Source organism: Ursus arctos, unplaced genomic scaffold (assembly GCF_023065955.2).
Source record: "Ursus arctos isolate Adak ecotype North America unplaced genomic scaffold, UrsArc2.0 scaffold_20, whole genome shotgun sequence".
NCBI classification, from domain to species: Eukaryota; Metazoa; Chordata; class Mammalia; order Carnivora; family Ursidae; genus Ursus; species Ursus arctos.
In genome coordinates, this window is record NW_026622875.1 from 9985701 (window position 1) to 10012397 (window position 26697).

At 40.5% G+C, this 26697-nt stretch overlaps 2 long non-coding RNA genes across 2 annotated transcripts in view; one reads left to right on the forward strand and one right to left on the reverse strand.

The window, feature by feature from the left end:
* The window catches only part of LOC130544413 (uncharacterized), a 29554-nt gene extending 25388 nt beyond the window's left edge, over positions 1-4166 (reverse strand). Inside the window, exons 1-2 of the long non-coding RNA XR_008960674.1 lie at positions 4080-4166; positions 1676-1795 (exon numbers count right to left, since the gene is read on the reverse strand). This is a non-coding gene — a long non-coding RNA (uncharacterized LOC130544413). The remainder of the gene's footprint in view (positions 1-1675; positions 1796-4079) is intronic.
* On the forward strand, positions 1330-7845 carry LOC130544412 (uncharacterized). Its single transcript, XR_008960673.1, has 2 exons — positions 1330-1846; positions 4163-7845. It is a non-coding gene; the product is annotated as an uncharacterized LOC130544412 (long non-coding RNA).
* The last annotated feature ends 18852 nt before the right edge of the window (positions 7846-26697 follow it).

Sequence of the window (26697 nt, forward strand, 5' to 3'; positions counted from 1 at the left end):
CAGCTGGTCACCAGCTCAAGCAGAACTTGACCCAGGGCTGTTGTATAGTCTTTCTGCTGTAACAGATGCCAACTCCCAATGTGTGTATTTAAGACTGACAGAAATGGAGAGAGCATTGGCCTCCTACAGTAAATGACTTGGTCTTATTTATGGTGTGACATGTATTGCTTATATTGCTTATATTTTTCTATCCCATTAGCCTATGTCTTCATGTAGTTAAAGCACTGAACAGCTGGGCTTGTTGTGAGATGCTCAAAAGTCTCCCCATCTCCCCCTTCTTCTTCGCTAAGGCTGAAGCTGATGTATTCATTTCCCTACCAGCCTTGATAGTGGTGGACAGTGAAGATGATGTGGGAGCTCGGAAAGTCCGATTGTCTGGTTGTCTGGTGCATGTCTCTAGAATGTGAGGATTTTAAAAATTTCAAGTTTAGAGACTTCACTTCACAATCCTGGGACTTACGTATGATGCAGAACACCCACAAAAGTAATCCTTTATGCACCCAAAAATAATAAAATACCTAGGAATAAACTAAAGGGATGAAGGAAGTGGACTCTGAAACAATGATGAAAGAGATGGGTGCAGCCGCTCTGGAAAACAGTGTGGCGTTTCCTCAAAAAATAAAACTAACAGATGATCCAGCAATCACACTACTGGATATTTACGCAAAGAGTACAAAAACTCTAATTCAGAGGGATACATGCACCTGTGTGTTTACTGCAACATTATAATATCGAAGATATGGAAGTAGCCTGTGTCCATTAATAGATGAATGGTTGAAGAAGAGATTGTATATGTATATAGAATGTAATATTATTCAGCCATAAAAAACCATGAAATCTTGCCATTTGCAATGACGTGGATGGAACTAGAGAGTATTATGCTAAGCAAAATAAGTCAGAGAAAGACAAATACCATATGATTTCACTCATGTGGAATTTAAGAAACAAAACAAATGAGCAAAAGGAAAAAGAGATAAACCAATAAACAGACTCTTAACTATAGAGAACAAACAGATGGTTGCCAGAGGGGAGCGGGGAGAGGGATGGGTGAAATAGGTGAAGGGAATTAAGGAGGGCACTTGCTGTGATGAGCACAGGGTGGTCATGGAAGTGCTGAATCACTACACTGCACACCTGAAACTAATATAACTCTGTTAATTATGCGGAATTAAAATTTTAAAAAACTGAATAAAAAAGTAATCCTTTAGAAGACTTTTAAAAAAATCTACATCTACATAAATTCAATTTAGAGGAAGGACAAAAAATAAATCAGTGGCATTTTAGTGATGACTCCCATCCAGGAATCCAAGGAGGTTTAAAGACAATAGCAGCAGCAACAGCTCATTGCTCTTACTAACTTATCTACAGATGGTGACAAGGAAAACTTCTGAAAAGAAAAGTGGTGGGGTGTGTAAGCATGTCAGGTAAGAGAAGCCAAGTAGGGTCCAAGCAGAGAGTGAGGTTTTGTGATGCATTATCTCGAAGAAAGCAGACCAAGGTCAAGTGTAGGACAGAGCACAGTGTTACATTTTCAAACCATATCTGACTTCTCTTTGATGTCATGTTAAGAAATTTAGCTACCAAGAAGCATTGGAAATTCATTGCCTGAAATCATTTTGCCTAACAGCTATCAACAAGAATTTTCTTCTTTTAGGAGAAGTCTCTGATTACTCACCTTAGTGTAAGAAAACAGTGAAGGGAAAGTCCAACTCAATACTCAGCCCTGGAAAGACTGTTGGAATTCCTTTGCCCTTGAGATCGACGCTGCACGCATTGGTGACTACCTGTAGAAGGACTTGAAGAACGACAAAAACTTAAAGGCTCAGTAATCACCAATCATGTTGCAGTTAAGCAGACTAATTTCTTTCTTTTTTTTAAAGATTTTATTTATTTATTTATTTGACAGAGAAAGACAGCCAGCGAGAGAGGGAACACAAGCAGGGGGAGTGAGAGAGGAAGAAGCAGGCTCCTAATGGAGGAGCCAGATGTGGGGCTCGATCCCAGAACGCCGGGATCACGCCCTGAGCCGAAGGCAGACGCTTAATGACTGTGCCACCCCAGCGCCCCAAATTAGACCAATTTCTGACAAGACTACTTGATATGTTGTGCTTTTTAAATTTTTTTATTTATATGTCTGACCCATCCATTGTTTGATAAAAGATCACAACAGAGATTTGATTTATTTTCTAGCAGATTATTTAAGATTTTTTTTAACAACCAGACCAAAGACCTGTGTGGTATGAGTCATCTTTGCAAATAAATCTCCAAAACTACATTGTCCTTCGGTGTTGTGGAGATAGAGATTGGCTTCTTTCAAGTCAATGTACTCTCTATTTATAAAGCCCACCCCCTCTAACTAGCTTTCCAACTTGTCTTCTTACATCCTTCCCAATCTTATTTATTGCTTTCCAGTAATTATTCAGTACTATCATTATTGTTCCCACTAAGTTCTATCTGAAGGAATTTTAACCATTTAGTAGAAAGTAAAGTCCATGTGGATATAGGCGTGTGTGTAACCTGAAAAATAAATTTGATAAAGAAGTTTCCTTCCTCTTAAAACTATTTCAAATCTCTGGGTATTTCTTACTCCAGTAATTCTCAAAATTTGGTCTCTGGACAAGTAGCATCACCTGGAAACCTGTTAGAAACGCACATACTTGAACTCCAGGACTATTCAGTCAGAAACGTTGGGGATGGGGCCCAGCCATGGTGTTTTGACAGGTCCTCTAGGTGATTCTGACACACACCTGCTCATGCTGGGAACTCTGTCTCCAGCCATCTCTCTAACTTCTCCTAAAACATCATCTCAGCATGGGCGTGGATCAGTAACAACCTGACAGTCTTTTTCTTGAGATCCATGAATTTCTTTGTAAAGGTTACAGGGGCACCTGGCTGGCTCAGGTGGTAGAGCATGTGACTTTCTTTCAATCTCAGGGTCATGAGTTTAAGCCTCACGTTGGGCATGGAGACTTCTTTAAAACAGTAAGTAAAGGTTATAGAACAGTCTTTGCTCTCTTTCTGGATCCAGCTCTAGTTTACTTGTGGTGAACATTACGTTGGTCCATTCATTGATAATTCAGGGGTCAGAAACTCACATGCTTTTGGGGACAGCAAGGTAGCATAGGTGCAGACACAAAACCGATGCAAAATAGAGAATAGTGACAACTGTGTGAACAAATGGAGCATTCACTCGTGCTTACATCATTGAAATTCATATTTAAAAGAATAGTATCTGGTAAAACAGACAATGTTGTAGTCAGTAAGACTTAAATCTATTTTAAGTATGTTGTGAAGAAAAGATTTATAAATAGTGGCTTTCATTCCAATTACCAGTGGAATTACATATATTTAGATCTATATGAACCCCAGAGTAAATAAGAAAATAAACATGTATAGTACGGTAAGATTCTTTGCTTTGTGTCAGACTTCAGGAAATCAAAGTAGGGTCTACAACTAGGTTTAAGGACTTGTGCAGACTTGGAGATCTTTTTACAATAACTCGATTTTATTTGCTCATCTGATTTCACTTAGCATTAAGTTAAGAAATATATGCAAGAGCAAATTCAAGACAGCTGCCACTTGGGGAAAAAAAGCATGGAGAGGCAGAGAAACTAACATAAAATCTACTTTTTTGATCTAAGATCACTACTATACAGGACTCTCAGGCTTTTGGATAAAAAGTTACTGTAAGTAAAGCGAGTGTTACTGATTTCCTTTCATCTAATGAAGGTTTAGAAATGGAAATGACATTTCTGGTTCTTTCCCCTTCCAAGAGGAGACATTAGTTTTCTAGTTAGCATATACTTCACCTCAAAACTTGAAAAATAGATATTTATTTTGTTTTAGCATAATGAACATGTTTGTTTTGTTAGGCTTCTGGAAACTATATTATAAAATGAAATAAAATTTCAATATAGGCTTTCTTTTATTGTCTTCCTCCAAACAAGATCATCTCTGTGTTTTAAAACTCATGTTTATGTTCCTTTTTTAAAAACTCATGTTTATGTTTTCTCACGACAGTGAAATTCTTTATATGCTGGCATTTCAAATAGGAAGTAGATAAAGTTCTGGAAGTTTACCTAAGAAATTGGCCATTGTAGAGCTGAAATCCGAATCATTCATTTCTGAAGCATGTCTTCCTTCTGCTGTTTCCCCCTTTCAGCTAAAGCATGGGCCGTAAACTGGAACGCCTGCCAGGACCAGGTGAAGGAAAGAGTCAGGTGGACCCTATGCTGATCTGGAAACAAACGTCCCGTCGGAAGCGCAAATCTGCCGCTCAGCTGGAACAAGTTTTTGGCACGAAAGAAAGAAATTACCAGATCTTCCCATTTTTTCATGAGAAGCTAAAAATATTGACTTTTAAAATGTGAAATCTCTGTATTTAAGATACTATTTATTAGTTTTGGGTCAGACACAACGCTCTGTGGTTATGTCCTTAGAGCCAGCCCTTAATCACTCCTTTCCCTGGTGGCTACAAAGACGGTGGGTGCAGGATGGGGCCTTTCTCTGAAGTATTGGTCCATGACACAGAGTTCCCAGAGACATCTTGTTTTCTGGAGTTCTGGAGTCTAGATGCCCACTGGCAAATGGCTCTTGCACAGAAGACCTGGCTGGTGTGGTATCCCTTGCAGAGACTGAACTCTTACAGTTTTAAATCTTCCATACATTTTCATATGGGCATTAGAAAAGTGACCAACTATCCCAGTTTGGGTATCTGTGGAATGGGAGAAAATATTGGCAAACCATTTACCTGATTAAGGGTTGATATTCAGAATATATAGGGAACTCCCATAACTCTAGCAAAGAACCCAAATAACCCAATTTTTAAAAGGGCAAAGGAACTAAATAGACATTTCTCCAAAGAAGATATGCAAATGCCCAAGAGGAATATGAAAAGTGCTCAACATCACTAATCATCAGGGAAATGCAAATCAAAACCACCATAAGATATCACCTTACATCTGTTAGGATGACTTTTATTTTAAAAAGAAAGAAAAAGATAAGTGTTGGCAAGGATGTAGAGAAATAGGAACCCTTGTATGCTATTAATGGAAATATAAACTAGCACAGCTACTATAGAAAACGGTATGGAGCTCCCTCAAAAACTTAGAAATAGAACAACCATATGATCTGGCAATCCCACTTGTGGGTATATATCCAAAGGAAATGAAATCACTATCTCCAAGGTGTATCTGCACTCCCATGGCTATTACCACAATAGCCAAGACATAGAAGTAACCTCTATATCCAAGGACAGATGAATGGATAAAGGAGATGTGGTATACACATACAATGGAGTACTCCTCAGTCTTAAAAAAGAAGGAAATCCGGCCACTCATGACAGCATGGGTGAACTGAAGGATATTATGTTGAGAGAAATAAATCAGGCATAGGACAAATGCTGCATATAACACTTAGAAGAGGAATCTAACATAAATAAACTCAGAAGCAGAGAGTAGGATGATTGTTGCCAGGGAGGAAGGAAGGGGAAACAGGGAGGTATTAATTAGTCAAAGGATACAAAGTTTCAGTTATGAAAGATGAACAAGTCTTAGAGATATACTGTACCAAATAGGTGCTCAGTTAACAAAACTGTATTGTATATTTAAAAATTTGCTAAGAGGGTAGATCTTATGTTAAATGTTTTAATCACCCAATAATAATAATAAATAAAGAGGGCAAAAGAAGTGATGGATATGTTTATGCTATAGATTATGGTAAAGGTTTTATGGACGTGTACTTATCACCAAACTCATCAAATTGCATATGTTAAATATACATAGCTTTTTGTATGTCAACCATACCTCAATCAAGTCATTTAAAAATCATTGGAATTGAGTTAAAATTATTAGTAATAAGCAACTGATAAAAATCATAGAATATTAACTTGAATTACATGAAGTTGAAATGTTCACCTATTTTGACCTACAAAAATTTTTAATGTGGTAATATATCACAAAAATGGTAATTTAATATGGTAATATATCATGAATTTTGAAAACAATTATTAAACCTAAATCATAAAGCTTTATTTAATATACATACATTGACTTGAACAGAAAGAATTTATATGAAAGCTTCTAGGGATTCTGATACCATTTGGAGATTCATCCATACTCTAGGGATCTGGATGTGTCAGGTTAAATTCAATTTAACAGCCATTTATTGTACCTCCACCAAGTGCCAAATACTGTTCTAGATGCTTGGGATATATCAATGGATAAAATATCTTCTTTTACTTTAGGATTCCTACTGTCATGGAAGGCCATTTACATTGTGATAGGGAGAAACGGACTGGATTTTATGGGCTTTTCTACTAGTATCTCTCTTCTGCTTCAGGATCCAATCCAGGACACCACATTGAAACCAGCTGTCATGTCTCCTTAGTCTTCTCCAATCTGTGCTTTGTCTTTCGTGATATTACCACTTTTGAGGAGGAATGTTTAGGTATTTTGTAGACTTTGTCTCAATTTGAGTTTATCAATTTTCCTGTAACTGTGCTAAGATTCTAGATTTGGGAGATGACCATCACAGAGATGATGGGCCTTTCTTGTTTCATCGTACCAGGGGGTACGTGATCTCAACATGCCTTATTACCTGTGATGTGACTGTGATCACTTGGTCAAGGGGGGTATCTTCCAGGTTTCTTAGAAGTGAGTCACTAGGTCTAGCCTACACTCAAGGGGTGGGAATTAAGCTTCCCCTCCTAGAGGGAGGAATTTTAAAGAATTTGTGGACACATGATAAAATCACTATAGTAATTAATAAATATTTGGGGGAAGGTACTTTGAGGCTATGCAAATATTCTATTTTTTTAAGCTTAGCATTAATCAGTGAATTTTGCCTGCAGAAATTATTGCTGTGGCGTTTTAATGGTGATTTTCTGTTTCCCTCATTCCTTCTGCATTTATTAATTGGAATTTTTGTGAGGAGGACTTGTCTCTTCTCACCAATGTATTTATATATTTTATTATGTATTTATAATATAATACAAGTCTTTCAGTCTTACTCCTGTTTGAAGTATCCTCATTTTCTACAGTGCTTCCTTACTTTCTGGTGCTATAAATTGCCCCAAATTTATCTTGCATTTTCTCTATCTCAGCCCTAGGATCAGCCATTTCCCCAAGGAGCCCTGCTACCTCATTTTGGAGAATGATATTTAGAAACCAGGATCTGGGCACTAGATGGACCCATTACTACTGGAATGCCACTGCTTCTTGACCCTCCTTGCAGGCAGTTAGGAAATAATTGTATATTACTAACCTAAGTTTCCTATGCTGTTGTAATAAATTATTGCAAAGTTAGTGACTTGAACAACACCAATTCATCTTACAGTTCTGGAGGTCAGAAGTCTAAAATCAATTTCAGTAGGCTAAAATCAAGATGTCGGCAGGCTCATGTTGCTTCTGGAGGCTATGGGAGAGAATTTGTTCCCTCTCCTTTGCCATCTTCTACAGGCTTCCTGCATTCCTTGGCTCACGGCCCTTTCTTCCATCTTCAAAGTCAGCCTCATAGCATTCTCAAATCCACATTGCATCACTGTGACACTCTACTTTTGTTGTCACATCTCCTCCTCTGATTCTTTTAAGGACTGTTGTGATTGCACTGGACCCACCCAGGTAATTCAAGGTTACTCCCCCCATCTCAGGCTTCTAAATGTAACACATCTGCGAAGTCCCTTTCGCCATGGAGAGTAACATATTCACAGGTTCCAGGGATCAGGATGGGGGTATCTTTGCAGAGGGGTCATTCTTCTACCTACTATTTCACATATGAACAGCTACTAGATTTATGTATGTATTTACCTGTCTGTATATATACTAAAATAAACATGAGTTCTACTGATCTCTGAGTCTATTTTGATAATAGAACCAACTTGATTTCCAGTTAGCTTGGATGTGAGGTCTGAAAGAAAGAGAGGAGTCCAGGATGACTTAAACTTTTGACCTGAGCAGTGGGAAGAACAAAGCTGCTATCAACCCTGAAAAGGAAGGCTATGGGCAGAGCAGCTTTTTCAGGAAAGAGCAAGAGTTTAGTTTTGTGGAATGGTGAGTTTTAGATTTTATTAAAAATGCAAGTGGAGGTTTGGACATAAGATTTAGAATTTTGGAGGAAGGTTTGAGCTGGAGATACAAATTTTGGAGCAATCAGCATATAGATTGCATTTCATGCAGAGATGAGATCACCAAAGAAGTGAGAGTAGATAGAGAAAAGGACTGAGCCCTGGTATTTTCCAACAGTAAACGATTGTAAAGAAAACTAAAATGAAGGAAAGGGTAAGTTTAAAAAGGTAGATTTTAGCTGCCTTGGTAATAGGATAAACCAGAATAGCTCTGACTTGGAAAGATGGTTTTATGATGGATATGTAATTTTAAAATGGATACTGAACACCAGTAGGAAGAACACTGGGTATTAAAAAATATAGCGATATCATCTTAAAATTATTACATCAAATAAAATATTTTTCTCAATCTCAATGGAAACCACTACTTCTGAACTTACCTCTTACGGAAGAAAACTGAGTGAAAACGTCTCCAAACTTGTATTCATTATTTATCCAAATAGCTAAACGCTGGTTCTACTGAGATTTATTCTAATCCATTAGCACCAAAAGCATGAGTTATTGCGGAAGCACTAGACTTTGACCTGGTCTTAGCATCACACATCATCTCCCCGTTTTGTTCAACTATCTGGGTTGCACGCAGTCTTAGAAGAACTAAAATACGAGGCAGCCAGTTCCTCAATTTATTAGACCTACAAAGCAATCAAAGTTGATTTCGGCTATTATATGAGGCAGGTAGTTAGGGAGAAACCACTCTTCAAAAACAATTGCTTCCAGTTCTAGAAATTCTTTGAAACTCAGCACATTTTCTACAGAACAGTAGACATATTAGTCCTTATTAACAATCTTATTATCCTCTAATTCTCACAGTGTCAATTATGTGTATGGAAACACACACACAACAGTATTAAGGATGAGATTACAACAAGTAATCCTTTCCACTTCAGTCTAAAAATATCCATTCCAGGATGGAGATCAGCAAAGTCAAAAGAATTGCTGATTACAAAGTGAGTCCTAACATCAGTCCATTGATTGGAGATGCAAATGTAATTTCCTCTTAAATTACCTGTGGGTTGCAATTTAGGGGTATTAGATTATGACAATTGCATGAGTTTATGGAGGCACTTTTCTATTTAGTTTAGCAGCTATCTCAAGAGGCATGGACTATGGAGAATCAACATAAATACAGATTGCTAACAGATGAAGCTTGGGCAGAATCTTGCCTCGACTGGCGTTTAAGGCTCCTAAAATTACTAATTCAGATACTGGTTGCTGGGTATATTTTAAGCCCAAGGCGATGTCAAATGCCTTCCAAGCGTTGGTGAGTTTGGGGTGTGTGTATGCATGCGTGTGTGCGTGTGTGCGTGCGTGCACACGCGCGTGAGTGTGAAATATGCTCATCCTAAGAGAACTCAGATGACTCCTTAATACTGGCTGGTGTATACATGATTCTACTAGAAATTATTTCTGCCACGAGGGACGAAACGAATAGTGTCGGTGAGCCTAACAGAAGTGCTGCATTTGGCAACAGTGAGTGCTGCCTCTCCAGGGTTTTTTTTTCCCCTTGAGCCAGAAGATTATACAAACACTTAAAAATATAAGACTTTTCATACCCTCCTACAACCTAATACTTCCAGTTCACAACAGTGAAATGACAATGCCACAGGAATGATGAGGAGGTTTTAAAATGAAGCTTTCTATTGGGTGTTAAGCTGCCTCTCCTTTTGTTTAATTTAAAAACGAAGATTCGGGGCGCCTGGGTGGCACAGCGGTTAAGCGTCTGCCTTTGGCTCAGGGCGTGATCCCGGCGTTATGGGATCGAGCCCCACATCAGGCTCCTCCGCTATGAGCCTGCTTCTTCCTCTCCCACTCCCCCTGCTTGTGTTCCCTCTCTCGCTGGCTGTCTCTATCTCTGTCAAATAAATAAATAAAATCTTAAAAAAAAAAATAAAAAAATAAAATAAATAAAAACGAAGATTCATGGCTCAAGCTAAATGTACTCTTAATGATACATTCATAAGGTCTACAGACGGAGATTTGTTGTGTGGGATACTCACTTTTTGTTTTATACCAAAAAATGTCTATAAGTAAATGCTGAAAACAAATGCTCTTCAAATAAGTTTGCATAGAGGTCACCTTGGGATTTCACTGTTACTTTAATGAGCTGTGGTTGAGGGAGTGAAACTCTGGTGGTGGTGGTGGAGGGGTGGTTATTTAGGCACCTATTTTTATTTGTTGCCTATGTGTCTAGCTTGAATTAACTAGAATAAAAAAATGAACTAGTAGACAAAATAGAATAATTACAGATCCAAACGAGGCTCTTATGCAGAATTTTCATGATTTAGTTTCACGGATGTTAGTAATTGTTGCATGGCAAAAGAAAAAAAAAGCTTCATGGTCATATACGCTTGGGAAAAGTGAGCTTAGTAAAGTGGAATAGATTTCTTTACTGAAAGACTACTCAGAATTTTTTATATGATAATGTACATTTTGAATCTCTATGAAAGGGATATATAAAGTATACATCTTTACATACATAGATATAGATATATGTGCATGTTTTTAATATATACTTTTTATAGATTAAATATATATATACATACAAATTAATATATGCAATACACAGAAATACATACATTTTATATATAGTATATATTATATATAATATAGTATGCTTTTTTAAAAAAATAGCCCCTGAAGAAAGTTGTGTACCCCACACCTGGCACGTAGTTGAATCATTAGCTGGCTGATTTTATTTGAGTCGTTTAACCTCTCTGGACCTTATTTTCTTCTCTGTTAAATTAAGAGAGTGAACTAGATGACCTTTCAGGTCTTTTGAAGCTCTAGGAACTAAGTTTCCATTTTATGGAAAGATATCATTAACCTTGTAGATGTCAACCGCAAAATGTATCCTAAATATCATTAGCCTTTCTTAATGATACTTCATGGATCTACAAACCACGTATTTATCTAAACTCTTCTTTAAGCTGTGAATCAGCATTTTAAAATAACAAATGCTTACTGAGCTGACTTCTTCCACTACTTGGCTCAGAACAGTTCAAATACGTAACTGGTATTTCCTAGTTCTTATTTCCAGCGATTAGGGTAAGCCTGTGTCTAGGAGTCCACACTGTTTTCGGCTATGGCTTCACCACAAAGCAGCTCTCTTCTGAATTCCGACACCTGAGGCCCCGGGGGCCTTCCCTTTGTTAACTCGAAATCAGTTCTCTTGGCTCCCTGGAGCACTCATTAGCACACACAGAGGCATTTCCCAAAGTAGACTAATATCCTTGGTGGGTGAGTCCAAATAATTTGCCTTCCCAGGAATACCTGGTTCTAAGGTACAGACCAAACAAAGTCATTCTCTGTGGGGTGCAAGGATAGGATGGAATCTGGATTCATGTAGGTTTAGGCAGTGTGGACCACTATCTCCCTGTTTGGACACCATAGCAGTACTGTAGAGAGCAATATGGAGTCTCTCATGTCAAGCAAGAGCCTGTGTCAAGTGAAAGGTACTGCAGCTATGAGATCTCCCCGGGCTGACACCCCAGAACAGATAACAAGCAGAACCAGAGGAGGTGTGCGGGGACCCAAGACCTATTAAATCCCTTCAAAAGGGAAGGATTTTTACAGCAAACTGTCAGACTCTTCAGATATGACGCCTCTCTGACCACTTGAAATAGGCAACTGCCATCCAAGGTTCTGCCTGATTGATCTCCGAACAAAACCGAGATCCGCCACTACTTGAACGCAATGTGTTGCAGGAATTCTCCGCCTTTAGTGCCCGGGGTTCTTGGTCACATCGCTTGGAAGAACGAAGAGGTGGACCAGATGAAGAGTGGTGGGCAGCAAAGCAAAGTTTATTGAGCAATAGTATAACGCTCCCGGGGGTGGGGGGCCCGAGAGGGTTGCCCCTGGAATTTCTAAGTTTAGGGGGTTTTACGAGCTCTTTTGCGGAACTATCTTAAGCAATCAGGGTGTGCTGAGTTGTGCCAATCAGAGCTTTGGTCATGTATCAGTCTACCTATTAGGTTAATGTCAATGTGCTGATGGGTTTTTTTGCTGACATCTGGCGGCTTAGGTCTTAACTGCCCCTTGCTCGTGATATTGACAAATGCTTGGTGGTTAATTGCCTTATTTTAGGTTGTTTTGCAGAAGTCATTTCTGCAAAAGCTGCAGAGGATAATGCTAGTGCGGTTCTGTCTAAGCTCAAAACAGGATGTCAGTGCTGTTTTGTCTTGGCTGTCCTGACTCCATATTTCCTCGTTGGGGACCCTGGCTGCGACTACCTAACCGTCCAACTAACTCCTAACAATGAGCTGTAAGAGCCCAGAACTGACCAGGACCAGACCGAGGCCTTATCTCAACTGCGCGCCCACAGACTGACTTCACATTTGGTTTGTTAACTTTCTACACCCTTCTGTTATCTTGTTTGCTGTGTGGTTTGTCTTCTGTCCTGCTCCGTGTGCTGTGGGAGAAGCCAAGTTCGATCACATGGTGAAATATCATTGGGTTGGGAATCCCGAACCTGCTTTAGAGTTGTGATTGGCTTTGCTTTAGAATTGAATACAGCTGACATTGTGGAAGGACACAACTTGTGTGCGCGCCTTCGTAGCATGACAATTACCTTCCGGGGTGTGTTTGTTTTGTTGTTATTCCATTTGTGCAGCCACAAGATGGCATTCTTTTTGTACGTTTCCCCTTTTTGCTTAACCATTTCCTGGGACATAAGTATCTTTGAGGTACTCTCGGGTCTTCATAGTTTATGGAAATAACTAATCTAGATGAAACAGATGGATATGGTCTTGCCAGTATCAACCAAAGTGGATGAGCTGTTTTAGTCGAGAGGAAATTTATCCGCAAATCATACTGTTTTCGTTTATTTACAGAAATTGCCTCAAAAATAAAGCTCAGAAGAAGTTCACAACAAAAACCTCAACTTTTTAAAGAAGAAAGAATAGGCAAGAGTTGGAAATGATTCTCCAAAATATTGCATGTCTGGTGAAACTTAACATTTTTAAGGAAAATGGCATGAATGAAACGATGGTATTGATTCACCTCTTTTGGAAAAACATGTATATATTTATGATTTGGAGAGTACCAGTTTGTGGTAGACCAAGGAGCATGGATGTTTAGCAGATGACTGTGATATTGATCCAAACATTCTTCCTCCTTCTAAGGGAGAGCCAAGAATATGGTCTAGTTTATAGTTCTGGTTCCACTTTTTTTTTTTTTTTTTAATATTCACCCCCACCCATCCCCTAAGGAAAACAACAATACATATAATCAAAAGGAAAAATTTCTTCTTCTGTTCTTTGTTGGGTCAACTCATGATAATTAGAAGAGAATTGCCAGTTGTATTTTAAAAAAATGAAAATTATATTAATAAAATGCTTTCTTCCTGCATTGCCCACACACTGTTTAAATTGTCTGGGCCAATTTGTGGGGTAATCATGACTTTCTAACGTTCTCAAAATAGCCTACGTGTTTTCCCCTTTGTCCCAGAACAATATCCCAATCTGCTGGCATGCTGGCTTGCTATTTCATCAGGAAGGCATGCTCGGCTTTTCATAGGATTAAATACAATGATTCCCTTCCTGGGAGTAATGACCCCCAAGCGTGTCCTGATCTGAGTGGCATGGTGTTTCTTGGAACCAATTCATTATTTTTTGTCCCTATGTAATGTTCAGCCATTTGTAGTTTCCTTGTTTACTCTCTTAACAGATCTTCTTGATTTGTGTGAGAAACAGCTATCTTGGGCCTTCATCTGAGTTTTTAAATTGAATAGGAAGGAGTAAGGTAGACGTGGAAACAAGCTGCAAGAGAGCCTGGAGGCAACGCTAATTTGTGGCGAAGTAGTTGAATGGGGGAAAAGGTGGGGGGGTTTAAAATTCTTTTCTAGAATTTCCTCCTGCCACTTCCTCCCAATTTTAAGACACACAGACACACACACACACACACACACACACGTGCACAAACACTCCATTCCTTGCTCTTTTTTTTTCTCCATGGTCTCTCCTGAATCCTCTTTTTATCTACAATTTATCTACAATCAATCCTTTCCAAGGTTTTATTTTTTTCTCTGTGATATCTGCTGATAATAACACGAGGTCTGCTTCCTCTCAGTATTATTTGCATCTGCCACAGAGCTGAAAATCAAAAGCCTTAAGAACTCTGCAGAAGCAGAGGAAAAGGGGTATAGTAGAATTATTAGTGTGGTGTCAGTATTTGTGCTAAGAGGCCCAGATTTGATGAGGTAATAGATGGCTATTAAAAATAAATCATTGCATATTGAAGTGACAATCACACAAATCTGCTGCAATAAATTTTATCTAGAACTATCTGTCAATACTGCTTTCTGATTTGGAAAGAGCGGGCAAATAATTTTACTAGGTAATGACCTAAATAAAAATTTCCACTTTCCTATTTTCTGATACTACATACACACAAACACTTTTTGCTTTGAAAATTCCCTTTGTTAATATCAGACTGCCTTCAAAATAAGCATCTTATTTTGAGGGCATTTAAAGATTTTATTTATTTATTTGAGAGAGAGAGAGCATGAGCGGGAGGGGGGAGAGTAGGTGGTGGTGAGGAGCAGAGGGAGAGGGAGAAGCAGACTCCCTGCTGAGCAGGGAGCTGGACTCAGGGCTGGACCCCAGGACCCTGAGATCATGACCGGAGTGAAAGGCAGATGCTTAACCAGCTGAGTCACCCAGGCACCAATTGAGGGCATTTAAATGAGAGTTTTGAGGAGTTCTGAATTAGTGGTATCGATAGACCTGTTGTGATTTTTCAGACTCTTAACTGTCTTCCAAGACTTACTTATGGCTCCGACCTTTGCCGCGTTGGCTAATTGTGTCTGATAAGATTCTGTGTTACATCTGACCAAGTGAGCCGTTTCGTTATCCCTAACATGTTAACACAGGTTCCCCCAAGATGGGGGATGCAGCCCCCCATGGGCTCCCTCTGTCATTGCTCTGTGCTGTTGCAGGGAACGGGCGCTGCCTATGTTCATCACATCATCAGCGTTTCTCATGTGGCCGCAGTCCAAAGGACACTGTGCCTTTCTCCACAGAGAGGCTGGAAACAGTCCAGGGAGAGGCAAATGCAAGATCAGCGACAAGGAGACTTTCATAGAAGGTGGGTTAAATATGAAGTCTAGAAAGACCAGGGCTACAAGGGGATAGGAAAGAACCTGTAACGGTTGCCAGGTAGAGAGAATTAAATATACTAAATTCCTGAATGGGGAAAAGGGCAGCTGTACCTTGAAAACATAAGAAAGTCATTTTAAGATGAGTTAGAGAGAATGAGCCATCATCTCCCTGTCTTTGCTGACGATCTTCTCTGAGTTACGATAGCATCTGAGAAGATGTTGTAGCTGTTCTCTTTAGGAGTTAGTCACTTTGGGGATCCCTGGGTGGCTCAGTCAGTTAAGCGGCTGCTTTCACCTAAGGTCATGATCCCAGGGTCCTGGGATCGAGTCCCACATCGGGCTCCTTGCTCAGCGGGGAGCCTGCTTCTCCCTCTGCAGCTGCTCCCCCTGCTTGTGCTCTCTCTCTCTGTCAAATAAATAAGTAAAACCTTAAAAAAAAATTAAAAGTAGAGACTATGAGAGCAATTTAAGACTATGTGGCATAAGATAAGAATTTTGACCCCAACATTTAAGACCCCACACTGGTTCCAGAGAGGAAGCTTATTTTTCTAGTTGAGAAACATGGCCTTTTGGCAGGCAAAGCTGGTGCTCATGGGCTGGTAAAAATGATCCCAGTGCATGCTCAGTTGCCTCCCCAGGTGACATGAGCAGCTGTTGCAAAATCCCAGACCTTGATTCCTGCCAGACCACAGGCTACTGAGCCCAGAAAACAAAACTATGACTCATGGTGAACATTCACGGCCCCTGAGGTGGATATGGTCACTCACACGCACACACGCACACACGCACACGCACACGCACACAGACACAGTGCCACGGAAACTGGGACTCAGTTACCTGGCTGCCCACGCCCTGGTCAGGACGCCACCTCCAACTGTTCTTGACAGTATCCAAAGACATTTTGGGAACTCCTCCCTCCTTCCCAACGCTGTGAAAAGGAGTGTGTGTCTGGGAAGGAAAGCATGTGCTCTAAAAGGACCTGTTTGAACTTCTTTTTATCTCCTCTTTGCTCAGTTCTCCGGGGACTCTACGTTTGGGGAAGATACACACCTTGAGTCTGATTCTTCTCTTGAGAGTGAGTCAGGCAATCTTGGGCTCTTTCTGATCCCCAGGGGTTGTGTGGCAGCCTTCAGCATGCTATGGTCATCATCAGAAAAGTGGGTCCATTCCAGCTCTGTGATTCTCTGATTCAGGGCTTAGGCAGATAAAGACCCAATGTCTGGATCTAAGACTAGTAACCTGAACACGTAACCAATTTGGAAGTCAGTGTCGTCTATTGGAAAATGACACAAATGATTCGATGTCGATGTTATGTAAATCATTGAGATTATAGACTCTTTGAAGCCAGAGTAAAAATGGTAATACCTCCTGGAGCATCCATTAGCTCAAACACTTCAGAAGAACAAATAATTTAATTCACAGGACTTTTAAAATATCAGGTTTTTTTTAAAGATTTTATTTATTTATTTGAGACAGAGAGAGCACACTGAGGGAGAGTGAGAGGGAGAAGCAGACTCCCCGTGGAGCAGGGAGCCTGATGCGGGACTCAATCCCAGGACCCTGAGACCATGATCTGAGCCGAAGGCAGACACTTAACCGACTGAGCCACCCAGGTGCCCTAAAATATCAGTTTTATATTAAAGCCGATAACCTGAATTTTAAATAATGAAAACAGTACTCAAGGAAATGTTCACTTGCGTGGGGTCCCTTGTGACTTTCTCAGTGTGCACGTTTGGTGTCCTCTTCTGTGACATTTGGCATTCATTCTGGAAGAGTTGTGGAAGCACGAGCCCTCTCATGTTACTGTGGGAAATCAAGATGAGAGTGTCTGCCGTTAGCAGAGGATTTGAGCTTAGGTCTTACTGATTGTAAGACATGCTTTATTCTTCATCGTTCTCTGTCTTTCAGGACATTGGGGCAGGAAAACCTTAACTGTTGCTGCTGTGGAGTCTTGATTATCCAGGCCCGACATTGAGTCCTACACATCCTGGCCTCCCTGCCTCTCAGCATTTCTACTTTTGGGTAGTACTAGATGTGGTAGCTACTGTTCGTGGTGTTGTTTGCTTGTTGGCTATATTTATCAAGCCTTCTTTTCTATCTATGTCCTCCTATAGCAAAGGAATTTTCCTCTTGGGGCGGTTCTGCCTGATTTTATGTGGTCTTGGCTCTAACCATCAGGCATGCGCTCTAACCCTGCCACTCTCTCTCAACTCCAGCCCCCTTCCTTGACCACAGATCAAAACATATAAAGTAAACGGAGCCAAATCGGGAAACCACTTGATGTTCATTTCTTTCGCTGCTGTGACAAATTAGCATAATCCTAGTGGCTTAAAACAACAAAAATTTATTCTCTCGCAGTTCTAGAGGCCAGAGTCCAAAATTGGCATTGGCACAGCTGGTTCCATCTGGAGGCGCTCAGAGAGAATCTGCTTCTTGAGTGTTCCAGCTTCTGTAGACCACCTGTATTCCTCGTCTTGTGGCTGCTTCCATCTTCAAAGCCCCACACTGATCCAATCTCTGCTTCCAGAATCACAGCATCTTCTCTCTGACTCTGGTTCTTTCTGCCTCCTTTTTCTGAAGATCCTTGTGATGACATTGGGCCCACCTGGATAATCCAGGATAACCTTCCCATGGCAGGGTCCTTAATTTAATCACCTTTGCAACGTCCCTTTTGCCTCATAAAGTAACATATTCACAGACTACAGATTAGGATGTGGACACCTTGGGGGGGGGCATTTTTTTGTATACCACACCACGCTTCTGGGAAAGTCATCTATCCAAAGGTGGACATGTAACCTAAACAGGACAATTAGATCTTTCCCTGGGATTATTATTAGGACGGGAGGAGAAGTTATTTTTCCTGGGAGTGGCTAATCTTGAAGAAAATTATGGTGGGGCTGGTGGAAACTGTCTTTGCCGTTACTGGATGAAGCTCATCTGCAGGAGGGAATGAAGCCAAGTGATGGAGAATTGTAGCCAAGAACATGGAAGCAGAGGGCAGTGATGGTGATATTGGAGCACCTGTATCCAGCTACACTTGAAACCAGACCTACCCACGATTTCTCAGGCTTGGGAACCAATAAGTCCTCTTTTTGCTTTGAGCTGAATTTCTATACTAATGACTCTATATTTCTCTTAAACCCTGAGAAGGAAAAGGAGGTGAGAGCCAAGTCAATTATTTTTCTGTTCTTTTTCAGGGGTATGATAACCGTGTTTGAATACAAATGAGGTTAAAGCTGTCGAAGGAAGTCTTTATAAACATCATTAGGTTTTGTTTTCTTATGTCTATACCAAGCTACAATAGAGAATTAGAAGCTAATTATATTAAAAAATATGAGTGTGACTGCAACTGGTAAGTTACTGAAATAATAAATTTCTTGACTTTTTGCCATGGTTTTCTCATTTCCAAAAGGAGAGAAAAGAACGTTTCTCTTTCACACGAAGGCAGTTCTTATAGGCTCCCTTGTCTAGAGGGAGGCAGGTGGATTGTGTTAGCAACTTGTTGTCTTTCAGGGCTGGAAATGTTTGCTCTGAGAGGTTAGGTACGTTAAGAAATTATCATTGGCTTGTCCTGAGAGGATGTAGTTATAGGAGCTGATGTTTAGAGAAAGCGTGGTTCAACCTCAAAGGGAGGGCGTAGGACGGTGGATTATAGTGGCCACATTCCTTCAGGAGGTGAAGGTTCTTTCCCTCCCCTTGAATTGGGGCTGTCTTTATGGCTTGTTTTGACCAACAGAATGTGGAGGAAGTGACGCCTTGTTAGTGTCCGTGCCAGCTCCCTAGAGGACAGCTTCTCCTTACTCCTTCCTGAAATGCTGTCTCTTAGGATCCAGACACCATGGGATAAGCATGGACTAGACCACTAAGTGATGAGAGGCCACGTAGAAAGGCTGTGGAGCAAGAGAGAAGACCAATTTGGACTTTCTAGTGCCAGTAGTGCTCACAGATGAAAGCAATTGCGTGGGACGCTTGGGTGGCTCAGTCGGTTAAGCACCTGCCTTCAGTTCAGGTCATGATTCCAGGGTTCTGGGATGAGCCCCACGTCAGGCTCCCTGCTCAGTGGGGAGTTTGCTTCTCCCTCTCCCTCTGCTCCTCCCCCACTCATGCTCTCTCTCTCTCTCTCTCAAATAAATAAATAAAATCTTAAAAAAAAAAAAAAAGAAAGCAATTGCATGAATGTTCCCAGCCGATACCGCCTGGAACAAAGTGAGACTTTCCCATCAAGGTCTGCTCAAATTGAAGAATCATGGGCAATATCTGGTTGTGTTTTAAGCTATTAAGCTTGGGGACATTTGTTAGGCTCAGAAGACCACTGAAACAGGTAGACTACGTAAGATTGGGAATAAGTGATCAACGGTGGGTAGCATGGTAGCTGAGACGTTTATCTTGTTCTGCCTGCATGATGCACTTTTCTTGAATGCATCCTGTAAGTTGTAAAACCTGGGGCTGGAGAACACCATGTGGTTATTAGGAAACAGAGAACCAAGTGCCAGTCAGCGGGAGCCATGGAGGGTTCCATGGCCACATTTGGCACAGAGAGTAGAGGATGCCAACAGGTTGGACCTTTAGGAAAGTTTTTTAACAGGACATGTTTTTTCACCTTTGCTCCGTCCTGCCTGTCTGGCAGATGTCAGGAGTAGAACTCTAGCAGTCAGTTAGGACCATGAGACAATCTGTGTATGAAATTCATGGACTAAAAATGGCACAGCAGAAACCTGGAAGGATCCTAAGAATTAGACGGTTTTGTGAGGCTGCCATGCCTGGAATCCTTACTTCCAGATTTCTTTCCCTTGATGGAATAACTGTCGTTTCTTTAAGCCACTTTCAGTCTCAGTTATACTTGGCTGAAGGCATTTCCTGACTGACACGTTTAACAAAATGACCGAAGCTATGGTTCATGACGGGGATATGAAATGAGCCATATTTAACACGATTTACAAAAGTCGAGAAATATGTTTCCCCTACCTTTGTTTCATGAAGCAGATCTTTTAGTAACAGGTCTTTGGAAAATAGTAGCATAAGAACCCGTGGAGACATTACAGCCAACCAGGTTTCCCTCACACACTGAAGACATTGTGAGGAAAGCTTGAGATTTAAGTAGATGTAAATCTGGGTTTGAATAGCTCCTTCTCCTCAGACAAGGGACTTAATCTCCTCGAACTTCATATTCCTTATGTAAAAAATGGGGGTAAGACACCTCATTGAGTTTCTGGGATGATTTAATGAAGTACCTCATAAAACACAAATTATACTGTCTGACACATAGGGAGCCGTCAATAAATGACAGCGGTATAGGTTATGCATAGAGGAGGAAAAGGGGAATTATATGGAAAAGAAAAAAGTAAGAGCAGAGGGACCCTAGTTGGCATAGAGAAGAGAAGCCTCTGATGTAATAATGATTTTCAAAGCTCTGTTTTCTGCAGACCTTCATCTTCCCGAGGAGCAGAGATACTGTGGATAGCAAGAAGATACTATGGTTAGTGGGTTATTAAACCAGCTACTAAACCAAACACCCAGCTCTCTGCTCAGAATTGGAAAACAAAACAAAACCTCAAACCTGGGCACTTATAGAGAAAAGAAGCCAGTATGAATGAAGAATTCACTTTTGGTTATTTCTTCAGCAAATATTGACTACTTCCAGTGTTCCTCACACTGAGGATATAGTGGAGACCAAGACAGACCCAGTCCGTGCCCTGGGGAAGCTTTTGTTCTGGAGGTACGGGGCAGGCAATACACATGTAAATGGGAGTGTATACCGTCAGGTCCTGAGGAAGTCATTGAGGAAAGACCAAGCAGGTGAAGAGACAGAGAGGGATGAGGTAGGAGGAATGCTTTTTAAAATAGGCTTCTTGGGTCCAACATAATAGCTAAAGAATGTAAATTAAATACATAAAGATTAAAATTTGCTTGGTTACTCTATCTTCAAATCCTCATGGGTTTTGTTGGAGGGTCATAGGAAGAGATGCTGATCAATCATTTTCTTCTCTCCAGATTTCACAAGTCCTGAGGACCCTTAAACTAGTTATATAAAATCTCCAAGCCTCCGTTTTCTTAACAGTAAACATTCAACCCATAATATCCACTTCACAGGGTTTGTGGGAAGCCAAGTGAAAGGTTAAGTTTTGTGAAGTTCCACCCTTTCAAAGCTCCAGGAATATTCATTCCTTTCTCTTTTCTTGGAGTAGGATTTAACAAAGAGAAAGTGATCCAAACGAAAGCCAGATAGATCCTTTGTGGAAAGACAAGAATTCTTGATCGGTGGGGTGAGGACTTCGAAATTGAGCTTCTGATGGGGTTTCTGGATTACAGAGACATTTGGAGAGATGAAACACATGTGTACCCTTTCATTAGAATGAAGACAATGGGTTGGATCCAATCATTCCTTCACATTTTTTCTAGCTCTGTGGTTCTTTTTTTTTTTTTTTTTTTTTTTTTAAGATTTTATTTATTTATTTGACAGAGAGAGAGGCAGCCAGCGAGAGAGGAAACACAAGCAGGGGGAGTGGGAGAAGAAGAAGCAGGCTCCTAGCAGAGGAGCCTGATGTAGGGCTCGATCCCAGAACGCCGGGACCACGCCCCAAGCCGAAGGCAGACGCCCAACCGCTGTGCCACCCAGGCGCCCCATCTAGCTCTGTGGTTCTGACCTTGGTTCTCCCCTTCCTTTTTCAGGCTAGAAGTCAAAGTTTCCTAGATGCCAGTTCATGGACTTGTGCAGGCCTGCATGCATCACAGTCATTTGAGAACTTGTTATAAAAACAGATCCCCTCATCCCAGCTCTAAACTTTCTTTTTTTTACCCCCAGCTCTAGAGATGTTGATTCAGTACTTCAGGAGTGGGGCCTGGAAATGTCACGGAGACAGAGTTGTATCGAATTCCATTTCAGGTTGTTCATTCAATTATAATAAAAATGGTTGTTCTCCTTTGAGTCTCATGTGTAATCTTTGCTAATCATTTGCCTTAAATTTGTAAAATATGTACATAAATAAATAAAAAGCTACAGCACTGTTTCCTTAACATAACCTAGTATTTTCCTTACCTAACTTTCTACATCCATTTCAATCTAGTTACTAGTGATTCAAAGACAGACTTTCAAGAACAAATTTAAATTTTCACTTCCATCTTCAGGTGGGTCGTGTACAAACCAGTGGGTACTTTCCTAAACCTCTTTCTCTTACGAATTTTAGCTTAGAAAATAATGAGACCACTGCATTTAGCCAGATATCTAAAATTCATATTAAAAGATCCTTAGGGGGGCGCCTGGGTGGCACAGCGGTTAAGCGTCTGCCTTCGGCTCAGGGCGTGATCCTGGCGTTGTGGGATCGAGCCCCGCATCAGGCTCCTCTGCCATGAGCCTGCTTCTTCCTCTCCCACTCCCCCTGCTTGTGTTCCCTCTCTCGCTGGCTGTCTCTCTCTCTGTCAAATAAATAAAAAAAAAAATCTTTAAAATAAAAAAAAAAAAAAAAAAAAGATCCTTAGGGGCGCCTGGGTGGCACAGCGGTTAAGCGTCTGCCTTCGGCTCAGGGCGTGATCCTGGGGTCCTGGGATCGAGCCCCACATCAGGCTCCTCCACTAGGAGCCTGCTTCTTCCTCTCCCACTCCCCCTGCTTGTGTTCCCTCTCTCGCTGGCTGTCTCTATCTGTGTCAAATAAATAAATAAAACCTTAAAAAAAAAAAAAGAATATGATGGTCCCCACTATGCTGCACTAAATTTTGTAGTTATTTTGTTAAGGAATGCGAATTATTTTAAGTGGACATATAAGGCTCTCATTTTGACAATAGCTTTATCAGATATACATGGATGGATGGAATGATGAGTCAATAAAATACTTGAATTTAGAAATCCTCCCTATTACTCTTTAAAATATTCCGTCATGTAGGGGTGCCTGGGTGGCTCAGTCATTAAGCGTCTGCCTTCGGTCAGGGCGTGAACCTGGTGTTCTGGGATCAAGCCCCACGTCTCCTCCGCTATGAGCCTGCTTCTTCCTCTCCTACTCCCCCTGCTTGTGTTCCCTCTCTTGCTGGCTGTCTCTCTCTCTGTCAAATAAATAAATAAAATCTTTAAAAAAATAAAATAAAATATCCTTAAAAAAATGAACTTTCCAGTAACTGCTGTTGGTACAATTGGGTAAATCCCTGAAAAAGAAGTTGGATTTCTACCTCACACTGTACACTGGTATAAATTCCAACTAGATCAAATATTTAAATGTGAAAAATAAAACCACGCAATTACTAAAAGAACACATGGATAAATTTCTTTATAAGATTCGAGTAAGGAAGGTCTTTCTATGACTCAAATTTCAGATGCCATAAAAGATTAGGTAAAAACCGAAAAATCTGCATGGCAAAAAAAAAAAAAGGCCCCACTAGAAATATGTTAAAAGACAAACAAGAAACTGGGAAAAAAGTGTCAGCTCGTGTTATAAATGAGAATTAATATCCCTCGTATATAAAGAACTCCTTTAAATGAAAAGTATATATAATTTTTAAAAATTGGCAAGGCATAGGAACAGATACAGAAAAGAGAAATGTAAATGGTCCCTAAAATTTATGAAGCGATGTTCAAAATTCCTCATAATAAAAAGTTAAAGCTATACTGAGATACCATTTCTCACCTAGGGGATTGGTGAGATCAGGCACCCTCATCTCTCGCGGGGGGAATGGGAATTGGTACAGGTCCTATAGCGAGCAATCTGACACCAACTATCAAAGTTACAACTGCACTTACCCATGGAGGGGGCAAGCCCCCTGCTGGGTATTTCTCCTACAGATATCCCTTTCCTTGTGCAGGATAAGGTGTGTTTGAGGGTGTTTTTGTTCCAGCTTTGTTAGTCAAAGTCCAAGAGTCCAACGAGGGAGGCTCAGCTAAATATCTCATGTACATTTAAACCGTGAAATACTTTGCCACTGTAAACACGTGGGTACCATTCACAGATATGGGAAACCTCCAAGATACATGCTTCCACTAAGAAAGCAAGGCCTAGAGCAACCTGTTAGGCTAACTTTTGTGTAGGAAGGGCAGGAGAAGAGTGCATACCTACATTATTTTGTATTTAAATTAAAAATCTTTGTTATAAATAAACTAATAAGATGGTTGAAGATGAGGGAAGCAAGTTGGAGGATTCAAGGACACATGGGCACTTTTTAAAAAAAGTTTTGCAATCACCATGTGGCTAATAATTTTATTTGAAAGAAAAATGTCTAACAATAGTTTTTAACATAGGTTTTACCAATGAGGCAGGAGACTTTTCATTGTATTCCTTTTTTTGCTGTTTTATTTTACACACCGAAGACTGTATCACCTATCTAAGATACAAAATTTAAAGGCTTCTGTGGTTGAGGTGTTTGGGTGGAATGGTCGGTTAAGTGCCTGACTCTTGGTTTTGGCTCAGGTCATGATCTCAGGGTCAGAGATTGAGAGAAAAAGCCCGTGTACAAGCAGGGGGAGTGGCAGGCAGAGGGAGAAGGAGAAGCAGACCCCCTCCTGAGCCTGATGCGGGAATCATGATCTGAGCCGAAAGCAGCTGCTTAACTGACTGAGCCACCCAGGCGTCCCGATAATCAGTGTTTTAAATAAAAATAACATTTTGGTTAGAAGAAAGCGAAGGAAACTATAGACCATCCCACACCAACCACAAGAGGAAAACTCCCTAAGAACATGGTGTAAAAAAACAGACTGCAGGGGCCTTTGGATAATTTTTCCAGAGCGAGAGCAGACTTGCCATGAACCATGTGTGTTTAAGGATTTTTTTTCCCATGGAAGAGAGAAATCCATCCAGTAAAATGTTATTTTAAGTAAACTGAAAACCACGAAGAAAAGGTGTTATGAGTCCTCAACTGTATATTTTGGCTGCAAGTAACAAAAAACCCTTTTCACAGTGCCATAATCAGGAGGAAGGGGGCCTCCGACGTGGGTTCAGAGACTTAATAATGTCACAAAATTATTTACACTAATTATTTGATTGGGCTGCAAGGTCACATGTAAATCTTTAATAGTTAAGTGATGAGAACTGCCTGCTAAGCTCCCAAAAGGTGCTGACGTCAGTCAAGCCAGACAGGCTTACGGTCAGGGGCTTGAGAAAGTGCCACTCTGACCATTAGAATATCCAGTGAATTGATTTTCTCCAAGGTTATTGAAGTGCTTGCTAATAGCCATTTTTAAAGTTAAAAATATCATCATAACAATTAATATGAGCATAGGGGTTGAATAGTGTTATTTTAAAGGGCACTACACTTCCACAGCTGCAGAAAACAGGTGGTCAGTTCCTAAAGGGTAATTCAGAGAAACCTCTTACTCCATCCTCCTTTAATCCTTGGGAAATCAGCCTCGAATAAGCCTCCAGCTGAGGGTCTAATAACCCACCCTGGGAGCATATTGATCAGGGCATTTGCAGAGGCGGTGGGTGGATGTGCCCATCGCCCCCTAAATATGTACTCCACGATGCTCAATATTTCTTCAAGAGGGGACAGATTCTTTTCACGTCATCATTAGAGAATCCCTGCAATGTAGATTCCCCTGGAGGAGGTAATACCTAACCTTGCTGGGAAATAGCCTTGCTCGCATTATCGACAATAGCCAAAATATGGAAAGAGCCGAAATGTCCGTTGACTGAAGAACAGATAAAGAAGATGTGGTATATAGACACAATGGCATATTACTCAGTCATCAAAAAGAATAAAAACTTGCCATTTGCAGTGAATGACATGAATGGAGCTAAAGTGTATTATGCTAAATGAAATAAGTCACTCAGGAAAGACAAATATCGTGTGAGTTCACTCATATGTGGAATTTAAGAAATGAAACAGATGAACATATGGGAAGGGGGAAAAAGAGAGAAGGAAACAAACCATAAGGAGCTCTTAATGGCAGAAAACAAACAGGGGTGATGGAGAGCGGTGGGTGGGGGATGAGCTGGGTGGGGGATGGGCATTAAGGAGGGCGCTTGTGATGAGCACTGGGTGTTATATGTAAATGATGAATCACCGAATTCTACTCCTGAAACCAATATTGCATTATATGTTAACTAACTAGAATTTAAATAGAAATTTTAAAAATAATACTAATAATATATATAAAAAAAAAAAAGAAAAAACAGCCTCCCTTATCCTGGTGACAGAGGAGTAGAAGTTAGATCAGTAACAGAGATTAACAAAAGGGTGGAAAGTGGTCTTGCTTGAGGTGGGTGTTCCTCACGCACTCAAACATACACTTCTAATGGGAAGGACAATTATCTGTCCTAGAATTCACACAGTCTGTCTATTCATTTACTCATTTGACAAAAGTTTATTGAGCAATTGCTATTTAAAAGACAATGATACAAAAAAGAAGGTCTGTGCTGGGGATGAGAATTTGGGGGTTGAGAAGCAATGTTTTTAGAGCCCAAGAAGCCCATAATTTAACAACGTTTACAGAGATGTCTCATACCTAAAGCAGATACGGGGAGAACTGAGTGTGTACGGTGAACTCACACCCACCAGCCCC